Source organism: Canis aureus, chromosome 36, assembly GCF_053574225.1.
Source record: "Canis aureus isolate CA01 chromosome 36, VMU_Caureus_v.1.0, whole genome shotgun sequence".
Taxonomy (NCBI): Eukaryota; Metazoa; Chordata; class Mammalia; order Carnivora; family Canidae; genus Canis; species Canis aureus.
The window spans coordinates 24,166,970-24,185,743 of record NC_135646.1 but is presented as its reverse complement, the minus strand read 5'-3'; the positions used below and the strand labels follow the sequence as shown (position 1 = coordinate 24,185,743).

Here is an 18,774-nt window from a genome sequence, read left to right as displayed (position 1 = left end):
TGCTCCCAAGCCAATAACCACAGTTCAAGGGCTAGCTTCTTCATGAAGCCTCCTGCGACCCATGCCACAGTCCACTCCCCACTCCCCACATATCTCTGTTATATGCTGAAAGAAAGGGATGACTAGGAATCAAATATTGAATATCCAGGAGACCGAGAAGAAAAGAAAGTTTCCTGAAGCCCCCTTAAAGATAGATAGATTGATTGATTGATTAGCACAAGAGACATTGGAGAGAGGCAGAAGGACAGGGAGACGGAGAATCCTAGGCGGACTCTGTGCTGAGCACAGAACCCGATGTGGGGTTGGAACTCATAACCCTGAGATCATGACCTGAGCTGAAATCAAGAGTCAGACACTTAACCGACTGAGCCATCCAGATGCCCTATCCTGAAGCCCCCTTGGAAAAATTTCCCAGAATTAGGAGGGGGGGGCTCATAAACTCACTTTTTTTAAGCATACAGTTCTGTGATAAGTCTATCCACACTGTTGTGTGATCATCACACAACATCCATCTCTAGAACATAATGTCACTTTTGCTTAAACTAGTTTGAGTGGGATTTCTATCACTTGCACCCAATAAAATCCTGACAAATAAATGTATAGTATAGTACAAGAAGTTCAAGAAGGATTGGAGGACTGTCTTTAAAACAATGAATAAAGTAAAATTTATGACACTATGAAAACAAATGAGACCTTGATTTGAGGTTCTTGAGAATAATGAGGATCTGAGAAAACCAGAGGATAATTAAGCAAATGGCTGTGTAGAGTAGATCACCTGGAAAAGGATTCTTTGCTTCTAAATTTGTAATAGGAGACAACACTAATATACAAAAGAAGCCTGCATCTCATTTCCCAAGAGAAGAAGACATCCTACAGAGGAAATTAAAATCAGGCCAAACAGACAAATCTCCTAAGGCAGGGAGAAGCCCTAGAGCATACGGAAGGAAGTAACAAAAGAGAATGAGAACGGTAGCAGAAAAGATTCCCTTTATTTTAGCAGGTTTTAGAGAGCTTCTCTTCATATTTCCCTTACATATTCAAATAATTTATTCGAAGTGACAAAGGAATATTCTAGGACCACCTTTCTTTGTATCAGAAAAGTCTACAATATAAGTTACTTTGAAATCAATCTAGAAAAGTGACATAAGAATGAAAGTATATAATATTTCTAAATGCAGAAAAAAAGAGAAAGGAAGCTGTCACAACAGAATCCTTTTTTTTTTTTTTTTTTATAGCTGGCCTTAATTCCCTCACAGCATTCATTTCTTCTTTACAATATATTTAAATTTGAATAACATATACTCCCATTTCTTCCAGGAATAAAATTTGCTGCCATTAACATGCCTCAAGATTTTATTATAAATCCTATTATAAATCCTATAGTGTTACGATCCAACAAGGAATTAGATGAGGCACTATTACGTCCTCGGAATGTTTGTTAGCCTAGAAAATGGGTTCTCTATAATAATGAGTTCTTCTTATTTCTCTGCCCTTTTCTCCACTCATCAAAGTATTGCCAGTGTGTATTTTGAGACAAGGAATATGCCCTAGAGAAAGAAATGTGATGAAGAGTTGTCATGGGTAGACATTGGCAATTTGCTTGGTGGCTAGACTCAATCACAAATACCCTTCACTTTGGCCGAGAGGCTCCACAGTTGGAAGATGGATGCTTCAATTAATTGCTGTGTCAGGCTGATACTTCTGGGGAAAAAGAAAAAAGGGATTACAAGCACAGCTCCCAGCTAAAGCATTTAGTTTGCCCACAGCAATCAGTCTCAGAGAGTCCTGCCTTAGAAATTTACCTGTTAATATAAATCAGTGTTAACACTTCGGCGATATCTAACAGTCTTTATTAAATGGACATTCAGGAACCCACTTTATTTTGACTCACAGGTAAGCATACAACTGATCATTTGCTTTTGAGATATATGACGTGAAAGCTGTTTTTATAAAAACAACTTGGAGAATGTATCCCTCTCTTAAATGTATATGCTTTGAATTATCTTAAAACATAACTGCTAGACAAGGAAATCTTTTTAATGTGATAGTTGGTTATTCTTTCACTAGCACACCTGACCTCAAACCCTTGCTTTAGCTTTTACTTCAGAGGAAAGTCATTCCTAAGAAGGAAAGCATAGCTCAGATCGCTTCAACTCTCATCCCTTCACATCCCTAAGGATGTGGAGCATAGTGTAAGTGGCTCGGGATAAATGCATTTATCTTCACCTCCCTCAGTGACTTCCTTCACTCACTTTGAAAATCGTTAGCAGGGACGCCTGGGTGGCTCAGTGGTTGAGCATCGGCTTTGGCTCAGGTCGTGATCCTGGAGTCCTGGGATCGAGTCCCACATCAGGCTCCCTTTATGGAGCCTGCTTCTCCCTCTGCCTATGTCTCTGCCTCTCTCTCTCTGTGTCTCTCATGAATAAATAAAATTAAAAATCTAAAAAAAGAAAATCGTTAGCAAAAGGACAACGTAATATGTCTCTTCTCACTGGAGATAACCTGGAAAAGTCCTAGGGTTAGACATGGAAACACAGGGGAAACGTTAAGTTAATTCAGCCAGAGGTAAGGACTAGAAGGCAAGATGGGCTCAGAGAGACAGCTGGCAGAGCAGGAAGCTGTTGGTGTGATGGGCGGGAGTGGTGGTTCCAGTCTGGCCCTACTACCTCCTGGGTCAGGCTACTTGTCATATGCTGGAATCTCACTTTTGCTATCTGTAAAATGAGAACACTGCACTGAATATCTAGGATCTCTTCCTATACTAAAATCTCAATATTAAAATACTTCCCAACTCAATCTTTTATTTTATTGTTCGGCTCCACCTAGAAGAAGACAGAGAATAAATAAAGGGTTTTAGAATATGAGGCTGGTCTTCTAAGGTAGACAATGTTAGGCTGTCAATCCTAACACAGTTTGCTGTAGTTGCCTACTAGAATCTGCTTCGCACTTTTATTTCTCTTTACTCCTTGAAAGCACCTATTACTGCCCTGATAGCAGACACAGGAGGAAGAGGAAGATGGTAGGAAAGGAGCCTCCAGAACTTCTGCCTTGGCTGAAAGTTCTCAAGCAGGAGACAGAACAAAGGCCCTACCAAGAATGGTGAGTACTAAATATCAGAAACCTTCATCAAGGATCAGAAACCTTCATCAAGATTAAGGTTTATGGGGATCCCTGGGTGGCGCAGCGGTTTGGCGCCTGCCTTTGGCCCAGGGCGCGATCCTGGAGACCCGGGATCGAATCCCACGTCGGGCTCCCGGTGCATGGAGCCTGCTTCTCCCTCTGCCTGTGTCTCTGCCTGTCTCTCTCTCTGTGACTATCATAAATAAACAAAAATAAATTTAAAAAAAAAAAAAAGATTAAGGTTTATTTAAAAGCCTTAAGATGCCCGTCACCTGTGGATTGGGTATCTTTAAAAAGCATTTCATGTTCCTATTCTTCTGAAAGATTTAGATCTCTCTTCTGGTTCAAAGACACATCCTCTTTCCTTCACTTTCTCTTCCGTGGTCTTTCACTAGGTTATGGAAGTCATGAAATAAGAGATCAGGAGAAGACGAAAGAAAGGGCATTGACCCTTCCATCTGGTGCTCATTCTTTGTGTTTCCCTTCAACAGGTTTCCCTAAGCAAAGCGGTCATGTCCTATTACTCCATCAGATTTCCTTCCCTTATTCCTGATTCATTTTGCTGTTGTTATTTCGATAAAATTACAACAGTGTTTCAAGACTGTTGTTTTCTTTTCTATTATTAAACTGTGAAATAACTGAAGCATATAACAGTTCAGACAGTAACATTAGAGACACTCATGTATCTATCACCCAGTTTAAGAAACAAAACATTAACAGATATAAGGAAAGCCCCAGATCTATTACTCATCCTTCTGCTCCACAGTAAACCACCATCCTGAGATCAATAATTATCAATCCCATAGATGTTTTTAGATATTTGCTGGGTGTGTTTATAAGTATAAACAATGTAGTGTTTGAAAGTCTTGTACAAATGGAATCATAGTATATAAAGTTCCTTCTGGAATTTGCCTTTCCCACTCAACATTATGTCTTAGGGATTTATTTATGTTGGTGCATGTAATTGTAGCTAATTCATTTTCATATCCATATGGTATTCCATTATGTGAAAAATACTATAATTTATTTCTTCATTTCAGTTAGGCTTGTTTCCAATTTGGTTTTCCACTACAGACATGTTGCAATGAGCCCTCTTGCACTTGTTTTCTTATACTCTGATGCAAGGTCTTCACAGGAGTATAAACCCAAGAGTGGAATCACTGGGTTGTGAGGTGTACATAGCTTCAAACTCTTGGTCTCCAAATTACTCTCCAGAAGATTATAACAATCTATGCTCCCAGCAACAGTGTGGAAGTGTTCCTGGGTACCTACATCTTCCCCACCATTTGTCACTTTCAGATTTTAATTCTTGTAAATCTGACAGTTAGATCTACTTGTGTACTTTCCCTTCTTACTTATGCAACAAATAAGTTCTTAAATGGCAAAAAAAAAAAAAAAAAAAAAAAAAAAAAAAAAGAATTTATAGGAAAAAGACTGACGAATGAATACATGATTCTACCAATGTGTGAGCAAGCCCTAGCAGTGGGAGATGCATGTGTAATAGAATGCATTTAGGAAAATAATTTTCTATCTGTATCTATGAAATGTTGGCTTCTAAGGTGTTGAACAACTCGAGAAGGATCTTGGTCCCTTCAACTGTTCCCCGAAGTCATTGTTCATTCTAGAAGGCAAATCAAGTCCAAGGCCTCATCCGGCAAAGTACAAGAGACACCACCACCATTATCATTGCTCTGATGGAAGTGGCACTCCATGGTTTAGATCTTGACCATAGCCTAAAGATCCTCGGGAAGATAAATAAATAATTGAAAAATAAAGAAGAGCCTAAGGGAAATCAATTTTAATAAACTGTAGCCACACTCGGCACTTTCCCCCTTGTAAGCATAATCATGTTAATCTAAAACAGCATTAAAACTGCATAATCTTTAAAAAAAATAAAAAATTAAAAAATTTTTAAAAACCGCATAATCTTTCAGGTCTCATTGTTAAACCAAATTCTGCTTTTCTGATCTGATCTCAAAGGGTAGATCTGAATAAGGAATATAAGGAGATGGCCTTAAGATATGTTCTTCAAAAACCTAAGATGGTTTCCATAGCAAACTAATTTACTCAGCAAGTTGTTTTAACTTTCTTTAGTTTAACTCCTAAACACTCAAGCAGCACAGAAAAATGGCTTATGAACTGGACTTTGAAAGTCAGGCTGTCTGAGTTCAAATCCCAGCTCTCTGGCATATTATTAACCAAGACCCTAGCAAATAAATTAGTTGGCATCTTTTCTCATCTGTAAAGAGAAGACAATAATAATATTTACTTTCTAATGACTGTTGTTGGATTAAAAGTTAGAGCAGAAACTGGCCCATAATAAATGGTCAAAAATATTATATTTTTATAATATTCTAGCCTCATTTTAGAAATAAAAAAATAAAGTTCTCTACTAAAAGTAGATATCTAGGGAGTAGTCTTTTGTACCCTTTTTTTCACATTTGAGTTTCTAAGACTTTCATCACCTACGTGATGAATTTGGGTCATTTTTGTTTTCTTCACCATGCTTTTCTTTAAAACATCCAATATTTTTTTAAAGCCTCATAGAATTTTTAAATACAAACTCCATTTTCTTTCCCTTTTCAGGAAAAAGAGTCAAGGGCTAGTAATAAGTAGAAACACTGACTGTTTCTAAAGTACCTCTTATCTAATGATACCCACTCCTACCCAATGCAGCATGAGCTCATTTACTGTCCACCCTCCCGGTGCACGATTGTTATAGTGCATAGGCTCTCAATTCAAAAGAAATGTAAAGTTTATCATGGAAATGGATGGTGGCTTCCTGTACGGAAGAAACAGCAGTTCAGAATCTTGGCAAGATTCTTTGGACACAAAAGAGGATTACAAAGCCAAAGCTTTTTATGTGTGTGGTGGGGAGGGAGAGAGGGAAGGGGGATGACCTTGGGCTTTGGATTTACTCTGACCTGCTTTTGTGTCGAGTGATAACAGTCTCTGGGAATCTGACGAACCACAGACATGAACAGGAAGTACTTGCGAGGAAAGCTTTGGTATCAAATTCTATGCCCCAATCTCAGTTTTTCCTTTGCTATCCAAGTATAAACTATAAAAGAACTCAGCCCAGTTTTTATATGGTTAATAATTTGCAACTAAATACATAAGAAGAACATTTGATTAATCTTATGTTTTCCAGTGAGTTGCATTTAAAAACAAATCTGGTTTGGAGGAATTAGCTTCTCAAGGAAGGGTAATTTGCTTTAGCAAGGACTGGTTTGACTCGGAAACAGGCCTAATAATTTGGCCTTTATAAAAATATTATTTTCTCCCTTTGGAGTTAAAAAGTAGAATGGGAAAGAAAAGAAAGAAGGAAAGAGAGAGAGAGAGAAAGAGAAGGAAGGAAGAAAGGAGAAAGGAAAGAAGAAAAAAGTAGTGTGGACTAGAAATTACTGTGCTTACCTTAAAAATAGTTTCCAACCCAAACATTCTCTTTTAGGACTATGAACAAATTTTTCTAGCATAAACTTCTGAAGCAAAAAACCTTTCAGTTATCCAAAAACCAACAATTCCTCCTTCCTGGCTATATTAAACTCTGTGACTTTCTCGCATCTTCAGTGTCTCATAGAAGAAATCTTCTATGGCTTCCCCTGGAGAATTATCTTACAAATCAGTAACATCAATTCAATAGCTCTTCAATAACTTTTCTGGGTTTTCCAAGACAAATATGATCAGTGTTCTTCATTACAGTAAGCCCATGTGTAAGCTATTGTGTAGTTTATAAATCCTTTGGTAGAAGACCAACTAGATATACTTTGAAATAGGCTGTAAGAACCAGAGGGGATTTTAGAGTCAATCTAAACAGGCTGCACATTTGAACCCCCTGGAGAGCCTTTAAAAATACTGATGTCCAGTGCACCCTACACCAATTAAATCAGGATCTCTATGGATGGGGCCCAGGCACCTGTATTTTTTAGAAGGTCCCCTTGGTGATTCTGATAAACAGTGAGGCTCAGATACCACAGATCTGGTCCAACTACCTCTTTCCACAGGTAAGGAAGCAAAGGCTCAGAGCTGTTAAGGGACATCTGTAAAGTCAAACAGGTAATTAAGTCACATGACTGGGCCTAGAGGCCCATGTCTTCAGATTCTTTCTTCTCTATTATATTATCTTCTTCTCTCACAACCGAATCTCTCACAAGGAAATTAGATCTCAGAATCTAAGTCCAAAAGGGACCACAATCTGGACCTACCAGAGACCAGCCACACAAAAATCAGTCTATCTCTTGCCTTTCTGCCTGGCAGTTGGCTGCTGTTGGGACAACCGTGTCACCCTGTGGGATGGAAAATATCCTTCCTTGCTGTCTTCACCGGAAAGCAGCATCTAATTCTCCACATTCTATTAATGGTTTTCTTTATTGTTTCCACCATGCTTGTCCTCTGATATTTCTTTTTAAAAGGAAAAATAACAACTTCTTCTAAAAAAGTCCTCATTAGGTGATAAATTGAAGTTCTAGCATAGGGACCATAGAAAAACTTTCACATAAAGAAATGTCTTCAGGGCAACTTCTTAAAAAAGGAATCATTTGCAGACGGGTGGTCTGAAGCTTTGCTCTTGGGGAGACCTGAACATGGGATGGCAGAAACAGTGCAGGCGCTGGAAAGGGGCCAAGCTCCTCGAGTACCAGGTGTCCAAGTGCATCACTGGCGCCTTTCCAAGACTCTGGAAAGGGCAAGCACAATTACCCCACCTGGGGTTTAGCGACCACTTCCTGACACACACAACTGAAGGTATGAAAACTCGTACCGCGTCCTCGTACTTGTCCTGCCCGACCCCATGTGCATGTTTACTCAACTATTAAAAATAACCAAGAAATTGTTTCTGTTCCGATAAGAAGCAATCCTCTCAGGGCAGGAAGAAAAAAGACGGTTGACCTGCAAGAAGGAGGGGTCAGAACCAAGCAGAGTTGAACAAGAACTGGACCAGCAGCTGGAAGACCTCAGTTCCCACCCTGTTCCTGCTACTTACTGGCCACATATGTTGAGGCAAGTCAATTCCTTGGGGTTCCATTTTCCTCAGAGGCAAAGCTGGGATAACACCTGTCCTGACTGGCCCATGGGCTGATTACGAAGACCAAATAAAGAGATAATTAAATAGAGATAAATTTATATAAAAACATCCTTTAAAAAATGTACATAGGGGCGCCTGGGTGGCTTAGTCGGTTGAGCCTCCGGCTCTGGGTGTTGGCTCAGGTCACGATCTCGGGGTCATGAGATGGAGCCCCAACTCAGGCTCTGTGCTGGCCATGGAGCCAGCTTGAGATTCTCTTTCCCTCTCCTTCTGCCCCTCCCCCACCTTTCACTCTCTCCAAAAAAAAAAAAAAAAAAAAAAGTACATAAATGTAGGTATTCCCAGGAAGAAAAAGGAAATAAAAAGAAATGTATTATCACCAGATAAAAACTTCAGACACTCAGGAGTACTAAATTCCTAAAAAGATTTGACCATAGAACAATTCAGCAATATAATTCAGCAAGATGAACAACCGCGCCCATGGAGTCACACAGACTTGGAGTCAAATCTTAGCTCGGTCAAGTAACCTCTCCGAGCCTCAGTGTTCTCATCTAGACAGTGGGGATCACAGTGGCGAGTCCTCTTGGAGGTTTGACGATGTTGATTGAGATAATCATGTAAAGAGATGGTAAGTGCTTCACAAATGATAGCTGTTGGTTAATGTTATCAAGCAATTATTGTTATTGTCACTGCTTCCCCTGCCTCTCAGGGTTGTGGTGAATTGTAGGGATCGGATGTGTCAAGTAGGAAGCTGTCCATAGAGGGTCGTCATTACTTTACTTGAGTCCCAGACAGAACGGGAGGTATTTCTAAGGGACACATTTTCCCTTTCTCACCAAGAGATTTCTTTTTGACCTGGCCCAATTCTTTACAGGCTTTGAGCAATATCAGGTATTCTGTGAGGGTTCTGGTTAATCACCCTCCCAGTTCAGACACTGGTATAATCACGTTCATCTCTAGGGGCCAGATGGTAAGTGTACTTTTTCAAGGTAAAAGCAGGAAGCAATCCCCTTAGTATGAGCTCCACATCCTATAACTATTTTCTCCTATAGCTGAATCAGGGTGATTGGCAGGAACCCAGCTGATTACCAAGATTATCAGACATAGGGGCAAAGGAAAAAAAGCTACTTGAGTTACATGGACTGTGCAACTATATTCTAGAAGTCTCTGAGTGGCAGTTTGTGTCAATGATCCTATCAGTGCTTTTATTCAAATGGAGAAAACATAGCAAGAAAATCACAAAAGGTTAAAGCAAACAATATTCACTTAATGTGAAATTTCATATAAATCACATGTAAATACCACACAAATAACACTCGCTTTGGAAATGTCAAAAATATTAGCTAAGTTCTTTGGTCAGTTAAAACAAAATGCTATGAGAAATATAGGCTCACGTGTAGAGACTTGGGAAATGCAAATGAGAAAATTTGAAATAAATTAAGATCATCCATAGTCAAACGTCCCAGAGATGACGCTATTAACACTTTGGAATATATTATTTCATACTTTTTTTTCTGTCCATGCATACATAAAAATGGAAAATTTCCCCCCAAAATGGATTTTAAAATGCTGGCTAATTAGGTCCTTAAAAAGCACAGAGAGGGCTTAAAGACCTAATGAATTAAATAATAATAGCTTTCTCCTTTTGATCACCATGTAATTAAAGTCTATGAAAATACAGAGCTTGGCATTTAGTAAATACTGATGGGTAACATTTATGAAGCACTCCTAGTGTGCCAGGAACGTACCTAACATCCATATACAAATTAACCCCTTTGGTTCTCACAACGGCTCTATGAAGTGGGTACAATTATTGTTCCTAAAAACAAGGTACAGGGAAGTTAGGCAACTTGCCCCAAGGTTACACAGTAGGTAAAATCCTTAAACTGGGGTTCAGACCCAGGCAGTAGGGCTCCAGAAGCCAAGTTCTTCACTACCTTGCCTCCCAAACAGAGGTGCAACATTATCACTACAATTGGAAAAGAGAAACTCCCTTATGCTTACCCATAACTTGGCAGCAAATGTTATATACTATAGTGACGGCTGAGCTCATCATAAAACTGTCTAATATGCTGAAAATCACAGCACGCCCCAAAAATCTAGGAAACAGATACTGAATAAAATAAACAGAACTTGCATTTGCTACAAGCAAGGTTGGAAGAAATATTCTTGGAAGGTGGGATGTCGGTGTCAAATGTAGCCAGCCCATAAGCTTTCTTCAAGGATGCACTCTCTGTGTTTAGGTTTATGACTTAAAGGTTAGACTGCCAAGAATTTTTTAAAAGGTTGATACATCTGTGGCTGTAATTTCCCCAGAGCACCATAACCCATAGTCTTGCCAAAATTAAATAAAAGGATTGACTGTCCTCTTTCTTCCTCTGCCTTAAGAATGTCACCATCTTAACTCTGTGGGGAATAAAGCTACTATGAACTCAGCATTCAGGAGGAATTTTCTGCTTGGATTGCAATCAAAACTCCTTATTCCATGACCGGGTCCTAGTAGTCACAAAGGGCAGCTAGAGGAAGATCCAAACACTCATCTCTTCCAAAAAAAGATTTTGAAAAGGAGAACCATGTGAGCTAGAAGGGTATAGAATTATTTGTGTCATAGGTACTGCTAACATAGGCGACATCCTGGGTTATGATGTGTGGGTCACCGGAGTAACCAAAGAGAAGTAACTTAAGCAGTTTTAAGACGTGAGAGGTTTCCAATAGAGGAGAGAACATATGAATCAGGAAGACTAACTGCTATACCAAACATCCCCCACATCTGGGTGGTCAGGCCCAGTAAGAGTATTTCATGCTCATGTTCTGGGCTGGTACAGCTCAGGAGAGGGCTGGGCTCCTCAGCTATCAAGGTCTCAGGCCTCTACCTCCATCTTCCAAGGCCTTAGGGTCCTGTTCTGCATCCTGTAAGCTTACAGTCAACAAACCAGGAGAGAAGACAGCTGACTGAGTTCTGGCTACTTTCTTGCCTCGTCCCCTATAAACGACCCCCCAGTCCTTTACTTTGTCTCTCCTGGTCTGTTGACTGTAAGCACAGGATCCAAAGGAGGATGCTGAAGCCCGGGAAAATGTCTATACCCCACTGAAAGAAAGGCTACAAAAGGAGCCCAAAAGGAAAAGAATACACAGTCTGATATAATATAGCATTATTTCTGCCACTAGGAGGAAGGAAATCCATCCAGATTTTGACAAAAATAGCCAGATGTACGTTGACCTAAGTCACTGGCAGCAGTCATGCTTCTTAGGGATACATTTATCTGAGCCTGAATTATCAATGTGGTTCTCAAGTCTTCCCATTCTGAAAACCTAACAAAACAATAAGAAGGGAAACCCAATGCTCAAAGGAGCACATCATCTTAGAGGCTGGTAATGAAGCACAAAACCTTGCCTTCATTACCTCATCCAGATCCAAAGATGTAGGACGTTGTACCCTTGGGGCAGCTGTATGGTAAATTCTCTTTCATCTGAGACCTATATATGCATCTACCATCCCAGCTCCAATGACAGTGTGCATGGGGCTGGGCCCAATCCTAAAAAATGTCTGTCATTCAATACCTGTCCACAGAGGAGAAGATAAGCCCCTTAATGTCTGGAATGCGGCCCACTCCCTCTTAGGAAGAAGTTTCTCTTAATGGCAGTGAGTCCATTTGATTCCAGTTGGAAGCGGGTTCAAGAAATTCCTTCCCTGGCTCTGTTCCGTTCTCACCTCTCCCCTTCCTCCGCACCAGCTTTCCCATCTAAATGAGAGAGAGCTCTCTGGCACTTCTCAAAGCCTGCCGAGAAGCAATGGGACGTGGTGTTATACCAGTAATAACCGAAATGCTACCTCACGTGTGTAAGATGTTTTTTTCAAGAAAGTTCTTTCATATTTGTTATTTTATTTGACCCTCATCTTTTTCCTTCAAGCCAAATATTTTCTCACAACACTTTTCAACGATTTGAGGCTTCACTGGCTCAAAATACGGTCCCAGTACATTCTAACTCTAAATAACTCTGCTAGAGTGTACACTGACGTGCTGGGAAGAAAGAGACCAAAATCTGAGATTAGAGAGCCTGGCTCCATCCAAGTCCTGACCCTGTCACTCACCAGCTCTATGATTCAATTTATGTCACTGATTTTCTCTGGGATGTAAGCAGAGCCAGTGCTGCTTGACCACCTTCACCCAGTGCTCCTCTTAACAGGATCCAATGGGATAAAATATGCAAGAGCACTCTATCGTGTGTGTCATAGCTTCTTTCTGGAAACAATCAATATGTCTCTCAGACCCTGAATGTCTCTAACCACAGTAGAACTGATAGAAAATACAAACATTATTCCATAAATGATATTATTAAACTAATCGTTGCACTTCTTTCTTCAACCAATATCTGACGGCTTTCTAAACTGACTGAACAAAGGGAATGAAAAGAAACTGCTTATATTCTATTTCCAATCACAGTTTCTCATTGTTTCTCACTGGTTAGCAATAACTCGAGTTTAACCGCACTCCTCTTTGGCATACGTACATACATACATAAAGCAATTAAACAATTCCAAACTGCACACTGCTCAATTGTTCTTTCCGTTTTCTCTCATAGGACTCCACAAAGCCGAAACCCCAGGGCAACACCTATGGATAATTAGCTGTTTTTCTTCTTTCTATGTTTTCATACCAAATAGTATATAAATATATTCTCAATCTAAAAGTTTCAAGCATTACAAAAATCCACAAAGTAAACTAGAAAATCCTACCCGTCTTTACCTCCCAGGGGTAATCAACCTCAATCTGTCTGTTGTGCATCCTGCCAGACTTCTTTCTGCAAATTGACTTTATGTCCCTAAATACAACAATCTCGTTATGTTTCGTTACATTATTGGGATCATGCTTTACAAATTGTTCTATAACTTGCTTTTCTGACTTTCTGCAGATATTCCCATGCTATGCATGCTGGTCTACCTCATTTTTTTAAATAGCATCTGGTTTCTATTAGGTCAATACCCCAAACTTTACTTAACCCTCTTGATGGAAATTTAGTGGTTCCTAAGTTCCAAAATTACAAAGCTTCCCTAAACTTTTAAAGTTAAATTGCTCATGGACTCCACTTTATTGCCTCTCTCCAAATTTCACTTGAAATCCACTTGCAGTAAAGTTCTTTCTAATATCCTCTTCTACCCAATGATAAGTAGAAGCCTCTTTTTTGGAAAAAGTGTCAACTCCATTCAGAACCCTTTAAAGAAGAGACTAAAGAGAGCATTAGCACTTTACACTCAAGGCTCTTTATCTTTCCCACTGCATTCCTTATTCATTGGTAAAAGCATTTGTTCAGTCAGTCCTGTGTTTTACCCGCGGAGAGAATGGACCTCTACCTAGGGGCTTTCTGTGCAAAGCATTACAAACTTCAGCCAGCAAACACGCACACACAAGCATACTCACACATTCACAAACAATGCTAAGATCAAAGAAAAGAGCTATGTGTGTACACACCATAGGGAATTACCTACCCAGTTAAGCATGGTCTTGGGCTCTATAAAAGAACTAAATAGAATGATATTGCTAGAATCTTCTAAAAGAGCAAAATTCATGTGGAATTTCCAAATTTAATATTTATTGATTGCCTACTATGTGCTAAGAGGGGATCGAAAGGAGTATAAGATCCAACCTCTGCCTTCCCAAAGCTATAAAACAGCTGGGGAGATGAGGATCCAATGAATAAAACAATTAACTAACAAGGTAGGACTAGCCATGTAAAATGATGGTGAGCAAATGAATGGTAAGTGCTCTAGGCAAGGTAATAGGGGCTCTAGGAGGGCCTCTCAGGGGCAGGAACACCAAGCAAGTCGTTCCGAATGCTGGCCTCCGCCCTGCAGTGGGGGCTTAAAACACGGAGCCAACTGATCATGTAGCCATAAAATACTACATTCTGACTGTAAGAGACACCTGGACCAATGAATCTGAGTGAAACTGCACACTTGGTGTGCAGAAGAGCTGCTTTCCAAGAGCTGAAAACCTGAAAGATGCCACATGGCGGCTCAATACGGACTCTAAAGGATGCCCAGAATCCCCTAACCCTACTCCTGCAGGCCAAACAGGCTGCAAAGCCTTATTGGAGGGATCAGAATTTAAGTTTGAGGCACTTTTCCTCCCCGGACAGCCGACTATGTATAAATGCAGTAAAAAATAGTAAAGAACCAGTACTAAGCATGTACTATGTGCAGGTTGCCCAAATTAAGACCAGATACGTGATCTTCTCCTTGAAAGCATTCACAAGTGTCCGAACTATCTACTCCAGCTCAACAGTATCCTGAACCCACCTCCCCAGCTAGTCAGCGGCAGAGTCTGAACTCAAAGAAAGAAGCAACAGGAGAACATACGAAAGGTATGCTTGCGTGGGCCAGAAAGCAGAGGGAATTACAGATTTCCCGTTTTAACCTATTCCTATAATGTCGAGGCTTGGTCTGGCCTACACGGCCCAGTAGTTTCTCTTCCATGGTGAGAGGTGTTGCTTATGTAACCCTTTTATGGAGCTGCTTAAAAAGTTTGATCGCATTGATCATTGATCAATTGATCGCAAAGAGAGTCTCAACTGAAGTTTCAAAGTGCCAAAGAAAGAAAGAAAGGGAAAGAGAGGAAGAGCGGGAGGGAGGGAAGGAGGGAAGGAGGCAGGGAGGAAAGAAGGAAGGAGCCTGACAGTAGCTACTGAGAAAAAGAGCCTCAGTCCCACGCCAGGCCGCGTTTGCAAAGGACACGGGAAGGCCAGGCTACTGCTCTGCCTCGACTCTCCCAGAAGCGGCAAAGGCACATTCTGTAGGTTCTTTTGCCATTAGAAACGACAAATACCCACCATTTGCTTCGACGTGGATGGAACTGGAGGGTATTATGCTGAGTGAAGTAAGTCAATCGGAGAAGGACAAACATTATATGGTCTCATTCATTTGGGGAATATAAAAAATAGTGAAAGGGAATAAAGGGGAAAGGAGAAAGAATGAGTGGGAAATATCAGAAAGGGAGACAGAACATGAGAGACTCCTAACTCTGGGAAACGAACTAGGGGTGGTGGAAGGGGAGGTGGGCGTGGGGTGGGGGTGACTGGGTGACGGGCACTGAGGGGGGCACTTGACGGGGTGAGCACTGGGTGTTATTCTGTATGTTGGCAAATTGAACACCAATAAAAAATAAATTTATAAAAAAACGAATGTTTGCAAACAATCAATAAATATGAAGTAAATTTTAAAAGAAGAAGAAGAAGAAGAAGAAGAAGAAGCAGCAGCAGCAGCCAAGGCACAGCAGCATCCAGAAATACCGGAGGGGAGGCAAGGAGGAGCAAGACCCTGCCGTGGGCCTCTCCCCAGGAGGCAAGGACACGGGGACAGCGTGTGCCCTGAAGCCCCGGCAGCGGCCTGGCGAAGCCCGGAGCTGATGAGAGGCGGCATAGACTCGTTTTTAGAGCAAACGTGACTCCTTTAAGTCACTTGCCATCCACTGTGGGTCCTGAATAATAGCTGATTGTACTATTTCTTCCCCGAGAATAGACCTTTGTTCTCGTGACAGTGCTGTACTCTTGAAGGTCTCAGTACTAGTTACTCTGCTTAAAAGAAAGGCACAAAATACCGTATTTGTTCCAAACAAAGAAAGGATCAATTATTAAATCATCTTTTCTGAGAACTCGCCCATCTATAAATAAAACACGTTTGGAAAACAAACTCTTCTGCTGTTTTTCCTTCCACCAGCGTTAGCCTCAGAGGGGCCCTCGCGGCCCGGCCTAGAAGAGGGGGCTCACCCCCCCTCGGGCAGCAGCCCCTCTGCTCCCACCGTGTCCGTAGAAACCGGGCCTGCTAGCCAGGGAAGTGCGTGCTCGTTGGAAAGCCCTCTCGGCACTAAGGCCCTCCCCAGAAGCTTCGACATTGCCTCCCCGGTGCACACCTGCCACCTGCACAAATGTGCACACAGCAGCTGGCACACAATCCGCAAAGAGCCACAAAAGAGAACCACCCGAAAAGCCCAGAGCTTGATTACCTGTCCTGGCGCCTCATTGCCAAAGGTGCAAAGGGTCTGACGGTTCTATATGGTGACAGATTTGGGATCAAGTGATCAGATTCTCTAAAACAGTTTCATGATAGAAGGTGCTGCTTAGTACCTGACAAAAGTGACATCCTTGCTGAGTAAGCACCGTTGATGCTCCCACACTGCTCTCCCTTGTTTACTGGACACTAGGAAGGCACCAGGATGCACCATCTTCCTCCCTCCTCGGAGCTTCTGCACACACCACCCCTTTCCCTAGAACATCCCTAGAACACCCCCTTCACCTAGTGAAATCTAGTTCACCTTTCAGATCTGAGTTCAAAAGCCCCCTGTCCAGGAGCACCTTCCCATCCCCCTGCCATGTAAGGTTCTGGTAGCTGCCGGTGTTCTTCCTGCAGAGCACTTAGCACAGTCTGTAGACTAATTACCCCACTGTGGTCCATCTTCCAAACCCAAGTTCATAAAACTTTTGCAACCTGGACACTATTCCAAAAGGCAAATTTTCACATTTGATATGCTCACCCAATTCTCCTGCAAACCTTCCTTCCTTTAGGAACCTGTCTTTGGAAGTTTCAATATTTGGGTGGATTTCAGACTCTAAACAAGAAGGGAAAATGTGGCCAGGCTAATACCTGTATAAAAACCAAATGCAGGGTGCCCCTGGATGGCTCAGTTGGTTAAGCGTGCCACTCTTGATTTCCCCTCAGGTCATGATCTCAGGGTCATGGGATTGAGCTCCATGCTCAGCAGGGAGTCTGCTTGAGATTCTCTCTCCCTGCTCTCTCCTTCTGCACCTCCTAACCCCCCCCCCCCCCGTGTGCATGCTCTCTCTCTAAAATAAATAATTAAATCTTTTTAAAAAAATGCAACCAGTCTGATTCTTCTCAAATGGCTTCTATGTGGGTTTTCAGTCCGATGAAGGGCTTTTCATTTTTCTGCACCTCTCTCAAACCACACTCCCTTGATAAGCCTTTTGGGCAGTACAGTTTTTACATTCCTGAAAATACCAATGGTTGAATTGTTGGTTATAGGAGAAAACTTACATAGAAATATATATTCAAGAGGTAGGTCAAACCATGTTGACATCTTTGAAAAAGAAGAGTCGTTCAGATACTAACCACCAAGCTCCTGGCATTTCAGGAATCAAGAGGAAGAGTTGGATATGAAGCGAGATGGAAATCTAGTGACACTAGTGATAGTTGCTGGAAGCTTGAAGGAAACCTCCACGAAACTGCTGAAGATGCTATGTCACTTGCTTCTAGCAAGTCTTTATCTGAGGGTGACAGTGCTTTAGGCCCAGTTTAGATTTAGTGTAGCTACAGGACTTCTGAAGTAAGTTTTTTTGATTAACCACAGCAGCATGTGGTAATGTTTTACTGTGCATAAGAGTCATCTCAGAAAGACAGATCCAAGGGCATGGTATACTACTTAATAGCCACATCTCACAATTTTATGGCCTGTTCCCCACCCACCCCACCCCCACCATAACACACCCATCCTCTCTTGAAAGTAATTGTCTGCTCTCCGCAGTCAGGAAATTCTACAACAAGCTAAACTGTGATCAAAGGCCTCCCCATCAACTTTCCCTAGATATACAATCCACAGCTGGCAAAGACACAGAAGCATCCTATTGACCATGAGTAAATTTAACTTTTGGACTAGAGATGCATAAAATCTTATTATGCAGCCCACACTGATCACACATTTGAAGATTACTCCTCCTTTCCAGGGCAAATTTTCTTTCTGAATCTTGGTCCTCTATCTGAAGTGTACCAAGAGATCAGGCCTGAAAAATTAAAGGGGATTCTCCCATAGCCAGAGCAGTGCTCAGAAAATCTAATGTCTTCAAAGAAGAAATTCGTCTAAATGTGAGGATGTTAATAGGCATTACGCTCACACATGGATGCATATACATATACACACACAAAGGGCTCAGTAGTCAAATAAGCTTGGGAAACACGGATTAGAAAATGAAAAAGATCTCTTGCAGAGCTTCTCAGAGCCTTTAATATTGCCAATATGCATTATGGATCTACAAGAGGAGCACAGTAGACAGATTTTCTACTTGAACATTTGTTTACCAGCATATCTTCCATTGCGAGTGCTTTGTAGAGTATACATAACAAAACGCTGTACTGGAAAGAAATATATCAAAATTAAATAGAGCTATCTCTGGGTACTGAAGTTTATGAGTAATTTTAATTCTCTGTATTTCCAAATCCTCTGTAATGAATCTATATTGCTTTTATCATCTGAAAAAAGTTACAGATGATAAAAGAAAAATAATATTTGGATCTACAATACTTCTAAGAACCAGGAGTAACTGAAAGTGAGATTTTTTCTTATAAAAAATAGATGTGTTTATTGTTTTTAAAGATTTTTTGTATGCCCCCAATATGCTAAGTTCTGATATTAGTATGAGTAATAAAAAGGAAGATTTTTTTATTGGGTGGCTCAGTGGTTGAGCGTCTGTCGTGATCCCTGGGTCCTGGGATCAAGTCCCGCATTGGGCTCCCCTGCAGGGAGCCTGCTTCTCCCACTGTCTATGTCTCTCATGCATAAATAAATAAAATCTAAAAGAAAAAAAGAACCAGTTATTTTAGTAGCTAATTAACTAAATAAATT

At 41.0% G+C, this 18,774-nt stretch overlaps 1 protein-coding gene across 12 annotated transcripts in view; it reads right to left on the bottom strand.

Annotated features, from left to right (window-relative positions):
• The window catches only part of ANKRD44 (ankyrin repeat domain 44), a 340,062-nt gene that overhangs the window by 259,234 nt on the left and 62,054 nt on the right, over positions 1–18,774 (bottom strand). The gene's annotated exons all lie outside the window — the stretch shown is intronic.